The 20899-nt window shown below is 44.2% G+C and overlaps 2 pseudogenes; both read right to left on the bottom strand.

Annotated features, from left to right (window-relative positions):
- On the bottom strand, positions 1738-2383 carry Gm6100 (predicted gene 6100; annotated as a pseudogene).
- On the bottom strand, positions 16320-17506 carry Gm8254 (predicted gene 8254; annotated as a pseudogene).

Here is a 20899-nt window from a genome sequence, read left to right on the forward strand (position 1 = left end):
ATACCCTAAGGATTCCTGGGCATTCTCCCACCCTATTGAGCAGACTTCTTGCTGATCAACGTGAAAATGAATTTTCATGAATTAATGTTTAGATGAATTAATGATTTTATAGAATTCCTGATTTGAATTAGATAACTTTAGGAAGAAGGTTTTAAGAGATGGTTTTAGTTGTTTTGCTAGGAAGATGTAAGAAAGTTAGAATCAAGAATAGAATGTGCCCACTCCTCAAAATAGTAAATAAAGGTGGCATAATAAGAAATACATTGAGCTTTCTTAATTACAAAATACTTTTGGGACAAATTTGTACTCAAGAGAAACCATTCAGGTCCAAGGATGAAGCCACAAGTGTGTGCACTACGATAAGGTAAGGCCATGTGAAAACTATTGCTTTGACCTTAATGAGCTTACAGAATGAATCATGGCTTTGAACTTGCTACTGATTACCTTCTGTTACTTCCCTTCGAGGTAACATTTTAACTATGAGGTAATTCTTTCTTTCATAGAGAGCTTTTGGTCTAAAAGCTATAAAAAGGCTGAAAGCAATAAAGAAAATCAGTGTGGCTATTTACTGCTTCATCCAGTGAGTTGCCTATGTGAGTGACTTCTTTCCCCTTTCCTTTCTCTTTGGTTCAGAAAGAGTTAACCAAGGAGGGGCTCCTGGCTAACTGGCCAGAGAGTACTAGCAGTAAATCCTTTTACTCAATTCCCCACTCCTAAACAGCACATTAAGTAGCCAGAAATTAGCGCTTATTCAAGCACAAAGAGTTCACTTTCCCCAGTGCGTATTTAAGCACAGAATTAAAGAGACAAGAAGCTGGTGGTTTTCAGCCACAGAGCAAGCCAGAGAGTGTTAAGTTTCCAGAAGCCTTCAGCTTCCAGCCCCCAGTTACAAGGCTGGAGGTTGTCGGTCTTTTGGCTTTCATCCAACTCTGTGTTCCACCTCAGCTCCAAACTCCAAAAGGCTGGGGTGGGACCCCAGTAATGTGTTATATGTGTATGTATTACGGCATATGTATATCATGGAGTGTGCATGTGAAGGTCAGAGTTCAGTGTGCAGGAGTGGGTTCTTGCCTCCAGCCATGTGACCTCCCAGGGACCAAACTCAGATCGCTTGGCTTGGAGGCAAGTGCCTTTATTTGCTGAACAACCTTCCCAGTCAGTAGGAACTGTTTGATACAAGGTGAGATAATTCAGTTTTGATTTTCCTGGATGTGTTCTTAGTGGGATTCTCACTGTGTGTAGAATGAAGAATATTGATAAGCTTGATACTTTTTCTCATTGATCGGAGACAAGGACTGTGTTCTTTTGGGGGCGGGGAATAAAAAAGCTTTGCTTTTGAATTATTTTCTCTTAGGGTAGAAGGAAGCTGAACAATTTTATGTGAATCAAGGGAGAAAAGAGGAGGGTTTGCTTCCCAACAGGAACACGGGCTCAAAGATTTGTAGTCATCATCTTCTTCTTCTTCTTCTTCTTCTTCTTCTTCTTCTTCTTCTTCTTCTTCTTCTTCTTCTTCTTCTTCTTCTCCTTCTCCTTCTCCTTCTCCTTCTCCTTCTCCTTCTCCTTCTCCTTCTCCTTCTCCTTCTCCTTCTCCTTCTCCTTCTCCTTCTCCTTCTCCTTCTCCTTCTCCTTCTCCTTCTCCTTCTCCTTCTCCTTCTCCTTCTCCTTCTCCTTCTCCTCCTCCTCCTCCTCCTCCTCCTCCTCCTCCTCCTCCTCCTCCTCCTCCTCCTTCTTCTTTAGCACTAACACGTTTATTTACTAGCCAAAGGAATGATCCTGGGTAAACCAAGTTTGACATGAAGTTCCATGTAAAGTGTTTGTGATAAAGAGAACTCAACAGTCATGAAAAATAAAACCAAAGAAGTGAAGCTGTTTGTTGTTTATGTCCGCTCACTGAATTGAGCATATTCACTCTGGCAGCTAACTCCTGTCCAGGATGACGAGGAAGCTCTCATTGCACCTTCTCGTAGACCCGAGTGCAGGTGGCATTGTTCATGACACGCTCCACAATCAACTTCCCATCCTTCAGTTTTCCTGTTATCGTGCTCCCCTTCCCATTGCTGGTGCTGGACCAGGGCACCATCTTGGAAGGTACAGACCATCTCAGTTTTTCTGCCATCAGCCATAGTTTCATCAAACTTCTCTCCCAGGGTACAAGAGAACACGGTCGTCTTCACTGTGCTCTCGGTTTTGATGGTGATGTTGTTGCCATCACAAGTAATGATAGAGTCTGGCTTGGCCATGGCAGCCATCTTCCTAAGAGCCAGTCCTACTCCTAGCTCTTTCGCGTACTCCTCAAAGCCGTGGCTTTCCATCAGGCGCCACTTCCCTTCGAGATCCTTAAGGCTGGCCATGGCGGGCGGGAGAGCACAAAAGCAGCAGAGACACAATGGTGAGGATGCTCGTAGTCATACTTCTTGTCCTAGGAATCCTTGTCACCAGTCTGACTTACACAGTGGTAGCAGGAAGACCATTATACCAACCAAACAGAGCCTTTTACCTGGTGTTCATCTGAGGAGACTGGAAGGATCCAGGTGGTTAATAGATGTGATTTTGAGTGTTGAGATCATGGGGGTACAGGTCACCCCAATGGAATTTGGCAGCCTTTGCTTCAATTTATGTTGTGACTACGGAGTTATAGCATTTGATATGTCATGAGGAGAGATTAATTCCATTATGGAATGATGATATAGTTTGGATCTTAAATATCTCCGACTTTCATAATGTAAGGCCTGGGTTTCTAGTGAGGTCATACTGGGAGACTGTGCGAACCCCAAAATGATGATGTCTAGTGGGGAGCCTACAGGCAATGGGGATGTGCCCACAAAGAGGGGCAGTGGGAACCCCAGCTTCTTCCTCTCTTGCTCCCTGGATATGAGGTGAGAAGTCAGAAGATCAATAAATCACAGACCAAAATCCCGAAACCATGGGTGTAAGAGGGATTTTCTCTTTCTGAGTTCATCGTCTCAAGAGTCGGCTACGCTGATGGCACTGATGCATGTGTGTGGTTTTTAGCCTAAGAGTTCTAGGATTCATAGGAAAAAGTGAGAAAAACAAATATCCCACAGGAGTGAAAAACAAAGTGAAAACAAAGAACAGAGACAGAGCACACATATTCAACACTCAAGCTCTGGGCTGTATCAGATGGTCACTAGAGATAGTAGGTGTGCCCAGGCCCTGAACCCAGAATCATCTACATCTGGGCCTTTGATGATGTTATACCCGAAGGGAGTACTGTGGAGAACACCAAAGTGATCAAAATAAGGTCAAAATAAGGTCAGTACTCCACATCTATTGTTATTTATTTATTTTTAAATTTTATTTACTCATTTATTTTTTATGTGTTTGGGTATCTTGCCTATATGTACGTCTGGGCACTGTCTGTGCATATGGTGATTTTGAAGGCCAGAAGAGGGTGCTGGATCCCTTGGAAATGGAGTTGCAGATGTTGTGAGCTGCCATGTGGGTGCTGGGAACTGAACCTGCATCCTCTGGAACAACCAGTGCTCTTTAGACCAGGCCATCTCTCCAGCCCCTCAAACACACACACACACACACACACACACACACACACATATACACACACATCATGTGACTGGTTTTATTGACAATTATAGGTGCATCCAAGAGTTTGGAGTAGATTTTTTGAGATGATGTCTGGGATTTGGGAGGCTCAGTGGGCAGCGATGATGGCCATCCTACCAGTTTCTCACCGCTGTAATGAATTGTCTGGGAGAACTTAGGAAGAAGACATTCATTTCAGCTTACGGTGTGTCAGTCCATCGTCGGTGAGCTTCATGGGTTCTGGGCTGTGGTGAGGTAGTCAGGGAGCATGTGGAGCAGGAGCCTGCTCACCCCATGGCATTCAGGAAGCTGAGAGAAGGGGATGAGATATTCCTTCCAGGGTACACCCATATTTACCTATGTCCTCCAAGTCGACCATACTTCCTAGCTTCTACTACCTCGATACTCCGATACTGCCATCAAATCACAAACCCATAAATGAATTAACCCACTGCTAAGGATCAAACGTCATGATCCAATTCATTCCTAAAAGTCCGTCTTCTGACAACCAAAGCTTTAAAACACGGCCCTCTTAGGGCACCATAAATGTGAAGTAAAATGTATGTGTATGTGGCATGTGTGCACCCATGTGTATGGGGGAGGCCGGAAGTTGATATTGGATACTTACTTCATTGCTTTTCATCTTCTATTTTGAGTCAGGGTCACTCATTGAAACTGGAGCTTGCCAACTTAGGCTAGGCTGGCTGGCCAGGGAAACCAGGAGTTTCTCCTGTCTCCACCTTCTCAGTGCTGGGGTTACAGATATTCAGCACCATGTCTGGCTCTGTATGTGAGTGTTGGGGATGCAAATTCAAGTCATCATGCATGGGCAGAAAGCATTTCACTAACTGAGCCATTTCTCCAGCCATTGACTCCTGCCTATTGATAAGTCTAGTCCCAGACAGAATGTTACCCTGGGAGAAACTTGAGATATTGGATCTGTAGCCTCAAACTCCATGAGTGAGTATCACAGTCATGCAATGAACGGGGCATCCATGTCTCCTTTCAAAACCATGGTTAGGATTATTTGTTTGTCTTTTTTTTTTTTTTTTAATGGTCAGTCTGCAAGAGCTGACAACTCTTGGCATGGCACAGTCTTAAGGAAGTCTTAAAAATCTGTTGTGTTTTTAAAACAATATTTGAAATTCAGAGATGTTTTAATCAGCTTAGAAGCAATCTACTTTGGAAAAGGGGGACACAAGTCTGGAAACCACACCATCATAGGTCTTTAATAGCTGATTACATTGCAGGCAGAAAAAATGGTTAGGCGGTCATGGCCAGAATGAATAATGACATTAAATGGAATACAAAACACATCCATATAGTCTTATTGAATTGCGAGTCAGAGACAGAGAGAAGTTGAAAATTTGTCTGAATCTGATTAGACAAATAAAATCTCAGACGGAGGAGTGATGGATGATGTGGTTGACTAACTTTGGTCTCTTTGGGAGCTAAATGTCTTCAGAGGATGCATTATGGAATTTCAGAGCTGGAGGGAGTCCAGGCGTTTAATCCAGATGTTCATCTGTACGGATGACAAAAGGAAGGCTTGAAGGAATAAAGAATCTGACAAAGGTCTCTGCAGCTAAGAAGAGATTGGGTTTCAACTTGAATCCAGAACTGATTATTGGAAAGCTAGAGGCAATTTGATGTATCACATTGTGCACCTCACTGACAGGTCTGCCCGCAATAAGGGCTTAATAAATATTTATCAAGCTACAGGAATGCTTGGTCTTGTGTTATCTGAGTTACTCTGTCGGGCATTTGGGGATCCCCACAGCACATCAAACACCCACAAATGACCTCTGTATCAGTTACTTTTCTGTTCCTCTGATAAGGTAACTTATAGGAAACAGAGTTTATTTAGGGTTATAGCTCTAGAGGGATAAGAGTCTGCCATGTCAGGGAGATGAGTGAGCAAATGGTAGACATGGTGGCAAGGGCAGGAAGCTGAGGGCTCACATCTTAGACTGAGAGTGTGAGGCAGAAAGAGTGAATTAGAAATGGTGCAAGGCTTTGAATTCTCAAACCCTGCTGCAGTAAAATACTTCCTCCAACAAGGGTATACCTCGTAAATATCCCCAAATAGCATCACCTACTGGGGACCAACTATTCAAATAATTGCAACTATATGGGGAGGGGAGAATATATTAGTCAGGGTTATATAGAGGAGCAGAACTATCTATCTATCTATCTATCTATCTATCTATCTATCTATCTATCTATCTATCTATCGATCAATCGGATTTATTAGAATGGCTTACAGGCTATGGTCCAGTTACTTCAACTGTAGCTATCTACCAAAGGAGGTTCCAAGAATTCAGTAATTGTTCAGTCCATGAAGCTGGATGTCTCAGCTGCTCTTCAGTGTACACCAGAATCCTGAAGAAGTGTGTGCTAATGCCAACAACGAATGGGCTTTGCCAACATGAATTAGGGCAAGCAGGCAGAGAGCACAAGATTCCTCCTTCCTTGTCCTTCATATAGACTGCCAGTAGAAGGCATGGCCCAGATTAAAGGTGGTTTTTCCAACCTCAAACGATCTGGATTAAAAGTGGGTCTTTCGATTTTAATGACTTGATTAAGAAAAAAAAAATCCTTTACAGGTGTACCCAGCTGCTTGGGTTTTAGTTAATTCCAGATGAAGTCAAGTTGGCAAGCAAAAACAGCCAGCACAGGGCCATTCTAACTCAAACCACGGTACTGTCATTTTTTCTTCTTAAGGTACAGTGACACTGCGAGCCTGGTGATGCATCTCTTGGCTCTCAAAACGCCCAATGTCCACAACGACTACTTTATATTGGTTCTATGTGCCTAACACATCACCACTGTGCACCCAGACTTCTGCTCTGGAGTGGAAACTTAAGGGTTCTTTGGAAAGTCAGCAGTGTTGGATGGTGTTTTGCTAAAGCACACATGTGAAGGAATGCTTTGCTGAAGCAGATACGGAAGAGAGGATGTTCTGCTAAAGCAAGCACGTGAAAGGATATGTGATGAAGGATTCTTTGCTAATGACATGCATGTATTGATCTGCCTTACATTGTGTAGTTGAGCTGCATTTTGTAGGGATTCCAGAGAGAGAAACACACCAAAAAAAACAAACACAAACAAACGAACAAAAACAAAACTTCTGGTGGTGTGCTCTAGCTTCTTACCAATTCAGCGGACTTGGGCCCATTGGCAGAGTGTTATCAGCTGAGGCAGACACATGTGCTAAGGCAAGACACGAGGTGAGGCAAGACCCGTGGATGACATGTGATGTTTGGAGGGAGTGTAGACAGGACTCAACAGACTGGGAGAGGAGCTTGGGGCTTGGCTTGCTGTAGAGCTAGCTGTGAGGTTTATTGGTTCAGCATCTTCTCTGAACTTCACTTCACTGAGAGAGACATGACAAAGAACTCCTGGTGTCACTCCTGGTCCCTCCTGCTATCTCATGTCAATCCAGCTGAGGCCTGGCTGTTCCTGCTAGGTCGCGCCACCACTACTGCTATCCTGACACTACTGAACTGGACTGCAGGTGTATCCATGAAGTGTTTGCAGTGGATCAAGCTGCCACTGCTAACCTGTGAACTGAACTCTTGATTTCCTGACAACACAGATGGGATCTGCTCCAAACAGCCATTTCTAAACAGGTCCACTTCCCCCATATCCTTTCTTTTCCACTACCTCTGGTGGGTGGTGGGCTAGAAGGGAGGTTAAAATGTTTAAGAACCATCATTAAAAGTAAGCTTAGAAGAGATGGCTTAGTGGTTAAGAGCGTTGACTGCTTTTCTGAAGGTCCTGAGTTCAATTCCCAGTAACCACATGATGGCTCGCAACCATCTGCAATGGAATCTGATGCCCTCTTCTGGTGTGTCTGAAGACAGCTACAGTATACTCATATAAATAAAATAAATCTTTTCTTTCCTTTTTTTAAAAGTAGGCTTAGAAAAAAAAGTTATACTTTTCAGAGAGGCAATGGAGAGAGAAAATATTGTTCACCTTCCCCCCCCCCCCCCCCCCCGTCATCTGAGTCCAGGTTATCCACCTAGAGGCCAGAGCCACCACTTCCTCAGGCCACAAGCTGGGGAACTTGTAGCGATGCTTCTTTCTGTGTCCTTCACTAGTGACAACTTTAAGGATGCAAAGGCGTTATCCTTGATTCTAGTCCTCAAGCCATTGTCTTAGGCCAGGGACCCACTGCTTTTCCCAAAACCTCTGTGGACACTGAGAACATGACTTTCCCTGTCACTCACCTGACCACTGCTCTCTTCTCATTAGGCTGGGGTGAGGTTTCCCACTGTCTCTGGAATAATGCTAAGATGTTATCACATTCCCTTTCAATCTTCCAGTCCTAGAGATCATTTATATACCGTCTCTCCTTGGACATATAGGGATTGAATGTGGGTTAGCCTGCAAGCAGGCCTAACTCACATGACTGGCTCATTTCTTCTTTGTTTGGGAACTAATTGTGTTTTCTTAACAGACACATCCTAACAGGGAACTCTGGGAAGTGAGGGGCAGGTTGCCTTTCTGTTTATAACACTTCATGTTCTTTCTTCTGATAAACATGGCTTATTTACAAGGAGGCTTCATGCCCAGTTTTTTTTTTGTGGTTCACAAGGGTTTGTTATCTTTGGAAGCTTCCTAAGTTTCTAGAAATGCATGTCAGAATGCAAAAGAGCTACAGTTTTCCAAAAATGTAACATCTTTTGCCATAATAGTCCAACAAAAATAAAAATCTGAGGTTTTGGTATCTGTTTGAAGATGAAGGGTGGGATGAGGAACTGTTAGGAACCCCCTGTGGAGCAGTGAACAGTGCCCAGAGGGGATCTATTCAGGGAAGGTTTGTGATGGTAACACAGCTCTCCTAAATTCGCTTCTCCTTGCCTTAACTCTCCTGTGACATCTCCTTGAGTAATTCTGACAATATTACAAATGAACTGAACTTCAGATGCTGAACGGGGTGATAGGTATTCACAATGAATTAATATCCTGCCTTCCATTGTAGGCACAAATTGACTTCAGATCTAACTCAATCTCATTTGAAAGGTAAATGAATAAAGCCTTGTGAATACAGTTGATCATTTCTTGACCTTTGAGTAGACAAAGATTTTCTTTTTAAGTGCTACTTTAAAAGGACATGTAATGAACAAAAGAAAATGATTGTACTGCACTAAGAACTGTTCATCAAAAGCATGAGAAAGAGAGAAGGAAAGATGGTAGAGATTCAGTGTATCTGTCTATCTATCTATCTATCTATCTATCTATCTATCAATCATCTACCTATCATCTATCTATCTGTCTATCATCTATCTATTACCTATCTTCTATCTTTCTATATATCTTTCATCTATCTATCTGTCTGTCTATCTATCTATCTATCTATCTATCTATCTATCTATCTATCTATCTTCTATCTATCCATCTATCAATCATCATCATCTATCAATTTATCAACCATATTTCATCTATCTACCTATCTATAAAATATCTACTTATATCTATCCACTTATCAATCATTTGTATTTTATATAGGACTCAAATCTTCAATACCTAAAGAACTCAAACACCATGTAAAAGATAGAAATTCAACAGAAGAATGAGCAAATGTCTCTAATAGAAACCTCAGAAAGAAGACACCTGAGAAGAAATAAGAAAGTAAGTGTGAATTAGTCAACTCAATTGATCATTTGAGGAGGGCCAGCTGATACCACAGCATAATTCTAGAATATGTGACTAGAATGACCGAAACAAGATGCACAGGAAATGCTCAGGGCTGGTAAAGCTGTATCGTTACGACTAGCTCCCTCATGTGCTGTTCATGAAGCATGCGTTTGATGCAGAAGACACTAAAGGACAAACTATTGGCCATGGTCTACTCCAGCTGGGAAACACTAAAATCTAATTCAGAAGCTTCAGTGTTAGGTGACTATATGCACCAGGATAAAGTGTTGCATGAACCATTGTAATGAGTTAAATGAATGGAAACTAGGGAAGGAAGGAGGTGGGGTGGGCAGATCTTTTGAGACCATTGGATGGTTTGTGTTAGAGAGCTGGGACAGCAGAAAAGGAACTTAAGTCAAAGTGGGGCCTTGGTAAGTGGGATATGAGAGAGTGATGGAAGTTAGTGATATGAAAGAAAGTGGGCTTAGCTTATGACATCAATTCCCAGATGGGAAGAGAATTTAATTTATCAAACATTTGAGCAAATCAATAGATGATCTACCATCCCACTCAAGAAGAAATGAGAATAGATGTCTATGATAGCTAACCTTGTTCTTAGTTATATGTAAGATATTGAGACAGAGTCTTCCTATGTAGCACAGGCTGGCCCTGAATTTGAGATGCCTTGAAATGAGAGATGTGTAGTACCATGCATGGCTAGGCAATAGTTAGTCTTGCTTGACAACCTGGTTGGACTGAGGACCATTCACAGCAGCAGAGAAGAGCCCTGTATGTCAGAAGAAAGTGAGCTTTGGATGTAGTTGGCACCACTCAACTATAGTTTCAGGGTGATCAAAAAGGGAGGGAAGGAAACCCACTAGCACAACATTCTCTGCTTCCTGCTGCCAGGATGTGGTCAGATCTGCCCTGCCCACCCTGCTACAATAAGCCTCAAAAACTGATCCAAAATAAGTCTTTCCTCTCATATATTAGTTAACACCTTTTACTTTTATTTTCATTTATGGATATTTTCCCTGCATGTATGTCAGTGTACCACATGCATGTATAGCCCATAGAGGCCAGAATAGGATGTCATATCCCCTAGAACTGGAGTTTCAGATAGTTGGAAGCCATTATGTAGGTGCTGGGACTTGAACCTGGGGCCTCTGGAAGAGTCGCCAGTGCTCTTGACCACCATCTCTCCAGCTCGCTCCCTTATATTAGTGATGTCAGGCATTTCCCTGTAGTGTCGACAAACAGTGAAGATACATGTTAGTTGTATATTGACAGGTTTTGAAGGAGTTTTCTGGGGTGCAGCCAGATGATACTTGTCTTACATAATGATATGGCCAAAGGGGAATAGGTTGGGCCCTGGAAGAAGTGAGAGGTGAGGTTTTGGATTCTCGACTACAGAAGAATCGGTGACAGAATGGAGGAACAGGCTCTTCAGGGCAGGGCATATTGCAGAACATGAGGAAGACTGGCGGCCTCTTGAAGATCTACAGGCTAAGAAAACAATAATGTGTATACTCTAATGCTATGCTATGTACAATGAAGGCTTTCAGAAGAAAGAGGAGGCAGAATTTAAGGGATCATCACCTACTAGAATTTCCAAAAAGAATTCCACAACATGCCGGCACATAGCACTCACGAAGGCAATATGACTTCCAAGAGCCAGTGATAGGATGCAGTTGAAAGTGGTAGAAGAGAAAAAGCGTTTCTGTGAGTGAGATCAGGTTAGATGGTGAAGTCCCAGGAGGAGCGCTGCATTCTTTGAGCTCTCTGTCTGCAGTAACATCTGGAGAGAGAGAGAGAGAGAGAGAGAGAGAGAGAGAGAGAGAGAGAGAGAGAGAGAGAGAGAGAGAGAGAGAGAGAGAGAGAGAGAGAGAGGGAGGGGAGGGAGGGAGGGACATATACCTATGTAAATATGAATACAAGTCTGTGTATATGCGTGTACAGGCACACACACATGGCTGCATCTATATGTATTATAAATGTATAAATGCTTTTATGACCTCGCTTGAATTTCCAGCCCACATAAATCTCCTAAATAACGTGCCTACTTCAGAGACAAAGGATACCAGAGTATTAATTAGGCTAAGTGTTTTATGTGATGATGCGGTGGGGGGAGTTTGTGGGGTCAGGGTTTGAGCTGGGCCTGGTGCCTCATCCAGGCTAAGTACTAAAAAATGAGGAGTGTGTCTGAACCTTTCTCTATATCTTTTCAGTGTAATATATCTCATGGGGAGTTGGTTCTTTTAGCCTACTGATTCTTTTAAATATGTGCTGTGAACATTCTTTAAAGTAGTTAAAATGGAAAATCAAGCCAGCATCCCATCCATATTCTCCCCTTTAATAGACGTCTCTGTGGAGAGCTATACTTGGCTGGGAGGACGTGAAGGAATCAGCCCTCCCTGACCTGCGCGAGCTCACTGACCGGAGGACGTGATAAATGGTGCCCATGCATGCTCTTCGATCGTCATCTCTACAGATTCACAGGGACAATGCCAAGGCAGTTCAGCTTGAACAAATCACGTGGGTGTTAGCGAAAGGGAAGGTTCTGCCGGGCAGTCTCTCAAAAATGGTTTTGAAACTCTGCTCTGCGGACCTGACCTCTTGGTTCTGAATGTTTTGGGGGAAGCAGTTTATAAGCTGATGGAGCATTCTGGCTTAGCCCGCTTCCTGAATCGACTAGGGCTTTTATTACCACTTAGGAAAACCTGCTCTTCTGAAAATTGTACGGTGAACCCTTAATGAGTTCTCAAACAAGAATGAGGTAATCTTCATGATAATTTAAAGTATTTCAGAGGTCAGGGGGAGCTTATCGTTTGCTTTATCACAGACAGAATTGACTTTTCCAGTCAATCATTTAAGCAACAAACTACCTATACTATGCATATTATCACGAAGACATCTTTTTCATATGCGTGTTTCTTCTTGTAGGTGCTTTGGGTGTTCATCAGCGAGGCAGGAAAGAGACCAGATGGCTCATTATTAGAAGCCGATCATTAATTTAGACATCCTTTCCCTCCTCCCTCCCTCCACTCTCTGTCTTTGAGTCTATCAGGAAAAACGGTAATTGACTATCTGGGGGAAAAGGGGACGTTGACTGTTTTGGAATGGCTGGCTGAATAAAAGACAAGGGCTCCTCCTCCCTCGGACGAGCAGATGTGTGCTTTGTTATAGGTTCATATTGGGTATATTAGCTTTGGGGCAAAGTGTGATGGGTCGCCATGAATCTACAAGGGAATTTCTTAGATGGGGGTTTGAATGTATTCTGTTGGTTTAACATGTTTCTCCAAGATGGAGATGTAGGTAAATCAGGGATCTGAAAAAAAAAATCCTTCTTGGAAACATTTTTTTTTTCAAATATAAAAGAATGTGTTGACCAGGTCACATTTAGGTTCTCAAAGTGTCAAATCCTCAAAGGCAGAAGTAAAAGGCCTATTTGAAAGGACAGTTCCTTAGCACCTCTCTGAGACGAGGTCTTTCTAAATAATGATACGTATAAAAGAAATGACTGGAGGTCTATAGTCATAAGAAGGGCATGGAGTTTTCAGACTATCAAAACCAAATATGGATGCTCCAGTAAGTGATGTTCCATTACCCCCCCCCGCACCCCACACACACACACGTACCCCAATCAGTAGCTACATCCAGAGGTTCAGGGTTTGTGTGACTGCCATCCTTCCAAATTCCTTTCATTTACAAAGGTTGTAGATAGTGGTTGTGAGGTAGGTGTGGCTCAACAGAGTCCAACAGTGTCTTCTGGTGTGAAAGTCAGAGCCATTGAAGTGCTCTGGGGTGAAGCTTGCTCTCTTTCTTTCTTTCTTTCTTTCTTTCTTTCTTTCTTTCTTTCTTTCTTTCTTTCTTTCTTTCTTTCTTTCTTTCTTTCTTTCTTTCTTTCCCTTCCTTCCTTCCTTCCTTCCTCCCTCCCTCCCTCCCTCCCTCCCTCCCTCCCTCCCTCCCTTCCTTCCTTCCTTCCTTCCTTCCTTCCTTCCTTCCTTCCTTCCTTCCTTCCTTCCTTCCTTCCTTTCTTTCTTTCTTTCTTTCTTTCTTTCTTTCTTTCTTTCTTTCTTTCTTTCTTTCTTTCTTTCTTTCTTTCCCTTCCTTCCTTCCTTCCTTCCTTCCTTCCTTCCTTCCTTCCTTCCTTCCTTCCTTCCTTCTTTCTTTCTTTCTTTCTTTCTTTCTTTCTTTCTTTCTTTCTTTCTTTCTTTCTTTCTTTCTTTCTTTCTTTCTTTCTTTCCCTTCCTTCCTTCCTTCCTTCCTTCCTTCCTTCCTTCCTTCCTTCCTTCCTTCCTTCCTTCCTTCCTTCCTTCTTTCTTTCTTTCTTTCTTTCTTTCTTTCTTTTTCTTTGCTTTAACCCCAACTAGCAGGCAAGTGAAACAAATTTTGAGAAAACATTCAAGAAGCCAAACTCCCAATTTGCCAAGGGAGTGTGACTATCATTTGGATAGTTAGAGAAGTGAGAAGAGGTGGTTGAAGGTGTTGCCCCATTTTGCCTACTGCCCAAAGTACCTGTCACTCAAAAGATGAGTTTTATGAAGGGGAGTTTGCTTATGTGGTGACCACCACAAGGAAGTGAGAACCTCAAATCTCAAAGCCACCCTTGTGAGAACAGCATTTAGGGGCATTTATGAGACAGAGAAACAGTTACCTGAGGTGAAGGAGGAAGAGGAGGAGGAGGAGGAGGAGGAGGAGGAGGAGGAGAAATGGGAAACTGAAGTCATCAAGCCAGGTGTAATGAGACATGCCTACAATCTCAACACTCTGGAGACAGAGGCAGGAGGACCTCAGCTATTTCAAGAATAGCCTGATCTACATAGTAAGTTGCTATATGGCAAAGCCCCATTTCAAAACAAACAAACAAACAAACAAACAAACAACAAACAAGTAAATAGAGGTGTGATGGATGGTTTGGGTATGCAGAGACTTACTTCATGGCTTTGCCTGGGAAAATGGTGGTTTATCACGTGGAGGGTGAGTTTGGCCATCCAGCACTGACCACGTCTCATGTGACATCTACTCAAGTGAAGGGATTAGTGTGTCGGCTAGTCTGAGGTGGACAGAAGTGTTTCTAAGTCTTTGAAAAACATCTCAAGAGACGGCTTCCACAGAGACCATGCATGCAACAGGGTGTCCTCTAAACCCAGCGACAACAGCAAGCTGCTAATAAGGCTAGTGAAACCCAGGGCTTCAGATGTGGTAGAGAGCATTGCAGAAAAATATCTATCAAGTCCCTTGTTCCTTCCCACTTGGCTTCCAGTGGGCATCCTGGGAGGTTTCTCTCCACCTCTCAAGACCTTCCTCCCCCGCTGGTGTCCATTTTGAACTGTGAGCCATCTGCGAGTGTGGGAGCCAACCTGTCATCTTGGGATGTCCGTGACAAGCCTAACTTCCCCGGCCTGCATCTGAAGATACTTCCAATGCAAAAGGTTCTGCCCACCCAAGTGTGACTCTCCTCCCTCGCCAGTCCCATTTGCTCTAGTGGGGGCATGCAGGTGACAATTTTTATGTTAGGGCCTAGTCATGGCCATATATCCAGTTCTCTATGTTGGAATGAGGTTTTGATTTTTTAAATCTTGGGGAGACACTGACTATGCTGGAGCAGCCCCATGTGTCAGTTTGAATGGGCAAGGCTGGAAGCACTCAGTCACATCTGAGGAGGGCAGGCCTCTGGGTAGGAGTGGCTGAGGGGGAGCTATTTGCATCTCTGACCTGCCGCATGCCTTCGCTGAATGAAATTCATATAATTACTACACACCGTGACTTCCTCTAGAGTTGTATCCGTTCCTGTTGGCTTTTTCCCCCCCTTCTTCTTCCTCCACTTCATGAGTATCCAATTAATTAACAGTTGTCATGGTGACTGTTGCCATGACAGCATAAAAATTTCCCAAAGAGCTTCTCATTCATATTCTAATGAAATAACATGTACAGAGCCGGGTGGCTGGAAAAAATGGTCAGGAGGATTCCAGAAGAATGGAGAGGAAATGAAAGGCTGTTCTGCCGGTTGTCCAGTGTTGACTTTAGTCTGCTTGTCTTCAGTGAGACTGGTTTTATTGCTCTTTATTAGTTTTCCTATAGAAATGCCCAGTAATTCCTAGGGCCAATAATATTATTGTGCAAAGCAGCTTAACTTAACCTATGGATGGACAAGCTTTTTGTCCTAGGTCAGAAGATGGGGGACATACTGATTTTCTTTTATTGTTTGGTCTGATGACATTGCTTGTAGGATACCTAATGGGTTCTCTTAGGGCCAATAAAGAAAGCAAATAGCCTTTGGCAGCTTCCACCTCTCAAAAGATAGCATCAGTCACCTGTCCACACGTAATTCAGCAAGAAATCCAAGATTTCTTGGCTGCCCTTGGAACACTGTCCCTGGATTGTGCGTTCCTGTTTAATGTTTGTTATGGTTTAAATATGCAAAGTTCCCCACAGGTTCCTTGTTTGACTGCTTGGTCCCATCTGCTGGTGTTATTTTTACAGGGTTTGGGGAATTTTAGGATATAGGACTTAGATAGGAAAAGTAGGTTCCTAGAGACTGTAGGTTTTATGGGGTATCTTGTCTCCTGGTCCTTTCTGTTCCTCTCTTGTTTCCTGTCCACTTAGCTGTAAGAACATCTGCTGCCACATAGTCTCAGGCATGTGAGGCTAAGTGAGCAGAAACTGACCAACCAGAAGCTCTGAGGCAAATAGAACTCTTCTTCCATTTAGTTGTTTCTGTTGGGTTTCTGGTTATGGCGGTGCAACAGTGAGCAGTGCATTGATTCTCTCTGTTCCTCCATGAAGGATGAAAAATTTCTAGAACCCTTCCAACCACAGGCCTTTGTGTACTAGTGCCCTTTTCTAAATCTAGTACTTCAAATATTGGCCAAACCTGTGCTTTACAGTCTGTTCCATTTAATCTCTTATTTACAGGCCCAGCCGGCATGGGCTCCATGGGGGACAACACTGGCCATGTGTGAGGCCCAGATTCTTAGCCTGTGGACAAAGCCTACTGTATTCTTTTCTTCAACTTTTTCTCCTCACAATGATTCGTCTACTCCAGTGCTTAGAGTCTTTAGCATATAATTCTTTGTGTGTGAGTGAGTGTGTGTGTGTGTGTGTGTGTGTGTGTGTGTTTCCAGTAAACTTTATTGATGGTATTTAAGACAGTAGGGAGGGCTCCCTAGGCCCCTCCCATTATTATGGGGGTTTGGGATGGAAATTGTGAGGAAGATGCTCAGTGTTGGGATAGGGACTCCTCAGCAACCGAGGGCCTCTCTCTTGCTCTCAGTGTTCTTGTTGGGGTGGGTGGTCCAGTTTTTCTTCCTCCTTGGAGGCCATGTAGGCCATGAGGTCCACCACCCTGTTGCTGTAGCCGAATTCATTGTTATACCAGGAAATGAGCTTCACAAAGTTGTCACTGAGAGCAATGCCAGCCCTAGCATCAAAGGTGGAGGAGTGGGAGTTGCTGTTGAAGTCGTAGGATGCAACCTGGTTCTCGGTGTAGCCCTGGATGCCCTTCAGTGGGCCCTCAGATGCCTGTTTCACCACCTTCTTGAGTCATCGTACTTGGCAGGTTTCTCCAGGCAGCATGTCAGATCCACAATGGATACCTTGGGGGTAGAAACAGGGAAGGCCATGCCAGTGAGCTTCCCATTCAGCTCTGGAATGACCTTGCCTATAGCCTTGGCAGCACCAGTGGATGCAGGGATGATGTTCTGGGCAGTCTCATGGTCATCACACCATAACCTTCCAGAGGGACCATCCACAGTCTTCTGAGTGGCAGTGATCGCAAAATTGTCATGGATGACCTTGGCCACGGGGGCTAAGCAGTTGGTGGTGCAGGATGCATTGCTGACAACTTGAGTGAGCTGTCATATTTCTCATCCATCAGCTGTTCACACCCATCACTAAAATGGAGACATCAGGAGAAGGGGTGGAGATGATGATCCTTTTGGCTCCACCCTTCAGGTGGGCCCTGGCCTTCTCCATGATGGTGAAGACGCCAGTAGACTCCAAATATACTCAGCACCAGCATCACCCCATTTGATGTTAGTGGGATCTTGCTCCTGGAAGATGGTGATGGGCTTCCCGTTGATGACAAGCTTCCCATTTTTAGCCTTGACTGTGCCATTGAATTTGCCATGGGTGGAGTCATACTGGGACATGTAGACCATGTAGTTGAGGTCAATGAAGGGGTTGTTGATAGCAACAATCTTCACTTTGCCGAGCAAAAGGCAGCCCTGGTATCCAGGCATCCAATACGGCCAAATCCATTCACATCGACCTTCACCATTTTGTCTACGGGACGAGGCTGGCACTGCATGAGAAGATGTGACTATCTCTGGAACAGGGAGGAGCAGAGAGCCAGCATATATTCTCTTCCTTCCTTCCTTCCTTCCTTCCTTCCTTCCTTCCTTCCTTCCTTCCTTCCTTCCTTCCTTCCTTCCTTCCTTCCTCACTTCCTTCCTTCCTTCCTTCCTTTCCTTCCTTCCTTCCTTCCTTCCTTCCTTCCTTCCTTCCTTCCTTCCTTCCTTCCTTCCTTCCTTCCTTCCTTCTCTCTTTCTTTTTTCTTTTTGGTTTTTCGAGACAGGGTTTCTGTGTAGCCCTGGATGTCCTGGAACTCACTTTGTAGACCAGGCTGGCATCGAACTCAGAAATCCACTTGCCTCTGCCTCCCGAGTGCTTGCGTTAAAAGGCGTGTGCCACCACGCCTGGCTCATATAATTCTTTTAAACTTAGCTTTTATTCACTTATGTTTATTTTGTGTGTATTTGTATACATGGGAGACAGGAACACAGTTGGCAGGGACAGTTATCTCCTTCCATCCTATGGGTTCTGAGTTAGGCTTGCTGGCAAGTACATTTGCTTGCCGAGTCATCTCTCCAGCCTCATTTGTTATCGTTGTTTCGGACACATGCTATATGCAAGTCTAGTTCCAAGCCTCTGCTCTTTGTCTGAGCAGCATACTTCTCAAATCCTGCCTGGAGCTCTCCTCGCTCTACTGTTGCCTCTTTGCTTGCCCCTACCTTCTATGTAAGGATCTGAATTCATTCTCGTTGTTATTCTTTGAAGATTCAGGGCTGTGTGAACTAAATTTTCATTCTTGCTCCTTTGGGAACTAAGATGCCTATTCAGATGTCTAACTAAGATGTCTCTCAGATGTGGTTCTATATCTGCAAAACACTGTATGGTTAATATTTTATCATCTATGCCCTGAAACCCTTCACAAAGGGTGGGAATGCTCTCTAGAGGCTCTCTCTCTCTCTCTCTCTCTCTCTCTCTCTCTCTCACACACACACACACACACACACACACACACACACACACACACACACACACACACACGATGTTTGCAAGGACCAATTTAGCTTGAAGGGTCCATTATTTGTATGAATAATTTTCTCAATAGATCAAAGATAGGTGCAATGGTGTGGGTGGGAGGTGTTACTTTAGTCCCTTGCAATCCACATCCACTCTTGATGAGCCCTCCCACTTCTTCATCCTGGGCCACTGTTGCTAGGATACTACACATCCCTCTACCTCCAATGGGTTTGGCTTAAGCTGGGTGGTCAACCCGGGGCCAAAGGGAGCTAGGATGCACACCTGCCTGCTGAGCCTGCTGCACCTTCAGCCTGGGCTGACTCCCAGGGGAACCACAGGCTCTAGGCCAGTGCTGCAGCTGGGCCTGCCACCTTTCTGTCAGCCATAGTTGGCTGCTGAGAGGGCCCTAGGCTGGGTGAGCCATCCCCCCCTCCCAGTAAATATACTTTCTTACAGGGAAGAAATGTACCCAGATGCCTTGTGGGACATCCTAAGCCTTTTACACCTGCATTGCCGAATCTTTTGTGCCTCCAGTAAACTTTACTCAGGCTTTGAAGTCTTCCCATGGCCCACAATGCTTGCCTATCTTGGCTTGATGTGACTTTTCCCTTATGACCCAGACAGACCCTTTGTTGGCTTATTTATGTTGTTTCTCTTGTTCCTTGTAGCTGCCTTAGCTGTTTTGGAATCTGATCTACATGGCAGGCTCAATCATTCAGACTCACCAAAGCCTTTCCTATCTCCTAAAGACAATGTAACAGCATGGGCTTAATAAGGCCACTGAGGTCCCACACCAGTCCCTATTTTAACTCACTATAACATAGTCCTATGTGACCTGCAGCCCTGGGCATCAAACACAGCCTCTTACATGCCCAGTTTCTTTAGTCATCTCTATCTTTTCGCCTTTGTCTTCTAGCCTCTGGTAATCCAATCCCATCTCTGCTTTTTAAATTTTATTTTATATTATTTCATTTTTGTATACTTAATTCACTTTGTATTCGCTCATTAACCCCCCTCCTAAAACCCTTCCCATTAGTCCCCTCCCCTTCTCCTCTCAGCCCGTGGGGGTCCCCTGGGTACCCCCCCCCCACTCTCAAGTCTTTGAGAGGCTAGGCGCATCCTTCCCACTGAGGCCAGACAAGGCAGCACAGCTAGAAGAACAAATCCTTAGGCCTGTAATTTGATCAGGTCCACTGGAAACTGATTGTTCTCCATTCCTCCATTGCCACTGTCCCAGGAGGTGGGCAGTTCTATCATTCAGTTTCTCTGTTTCTCTGGCACTCACATTGATGCAGTCTGCCCCTTGTCCCACAGCCTCACAAACAGGACTACAAGAGACGGGTCTCATCGCCTGTGTAAACGTCTTTTCTAATTCAAGCAGTTGGATGGCATGGTATTTCCTAAACATGGCCTTCCTCTGTCTCAAAGATGGGACCCAAAGGGTTATCTTCCGACACATCTACCCTTCTCTCTCTTTCCTCCCTGTCTGGTTCTTTCCATGGACTCCAAATGTTGGTTCCATTTTAGCTTGGATTAGTTTGTACTCTATTTTCTATACATCCCCTACTGCAAGAAATGCTAAGTCCATACCCCCATGTAGTCTTTTTTTTTCTTTCTTTTCCTGCCAGTCCATAGGTCACTGCTGAGGATGGTATCCACAGGTCTTACTGTAACTCCTCCCTTAAGTGGTCACATTCATTCTGGATAGAGCTCGGCCTATCCAGAGTACCCAGGGCAAACTCTGGACATAGCCGCGTGCACCTGTAACCGCAGTACTGAGGAGGCAGAGAGAGGATGCCTGAGGTTTGCTGGATTCTGAACACATGCAGGGCTCTTTCAAGAGGGAATCTCTGCGTTGTCGTTGCTTGTTAAGAGTGAATACTTTGAAATCGGCCCAAGTCAAGGAGTTTGAACTAAGCCGCTTCTCGTGGAGCTGTGTGGTTGTGACCTCCACATTTATATCCACATCCAGGTGGTTATCTGCAAAGCAGATATGGTTTCAGAGGGGATTTCCAGCCTAATCCCTGGTAATTAGCTCAAAAAGAGAATATTTGGAGTGAATTCAACGGCACCAGGCAGCTGGTGCCGGGAGATGCTTCTTTGCCTAATTTCCCTAAGTGGTTTCTGGGTAACCTCACCTTCAGACCCTTTGTCAAACACAGCTGAATCCTTAGAGGTGCTGAGGCAAGGCATGCAGTTAACCCCATATGTTCTGTTTAACGGAGCATTTGGGTAGCAGCTGAGACCAGCCCGTGATATGCCAGGCGTTCTCTGATGATTCGCTTTCCCTGGGAATGTAGAAGTCAGCGATTCATCTGTCTTGGAAGCATCCGAAGTCAGTGGGGCCACCAGCAGTTGATGTCAAACGCCATCAGCTCTTCCC

This window comes from Mus musculus, chromosome 8, assembly GCF_000001635.26.
Source record: "Mus musculus strain C57BL/6J chromosome 8, GRCm38.p6 C57BL/6J".
NCBI lineage: Eukaryota > Metazoa > Chordata > Mammalia > Rodentia > Muridae > Mus > Mus musculus.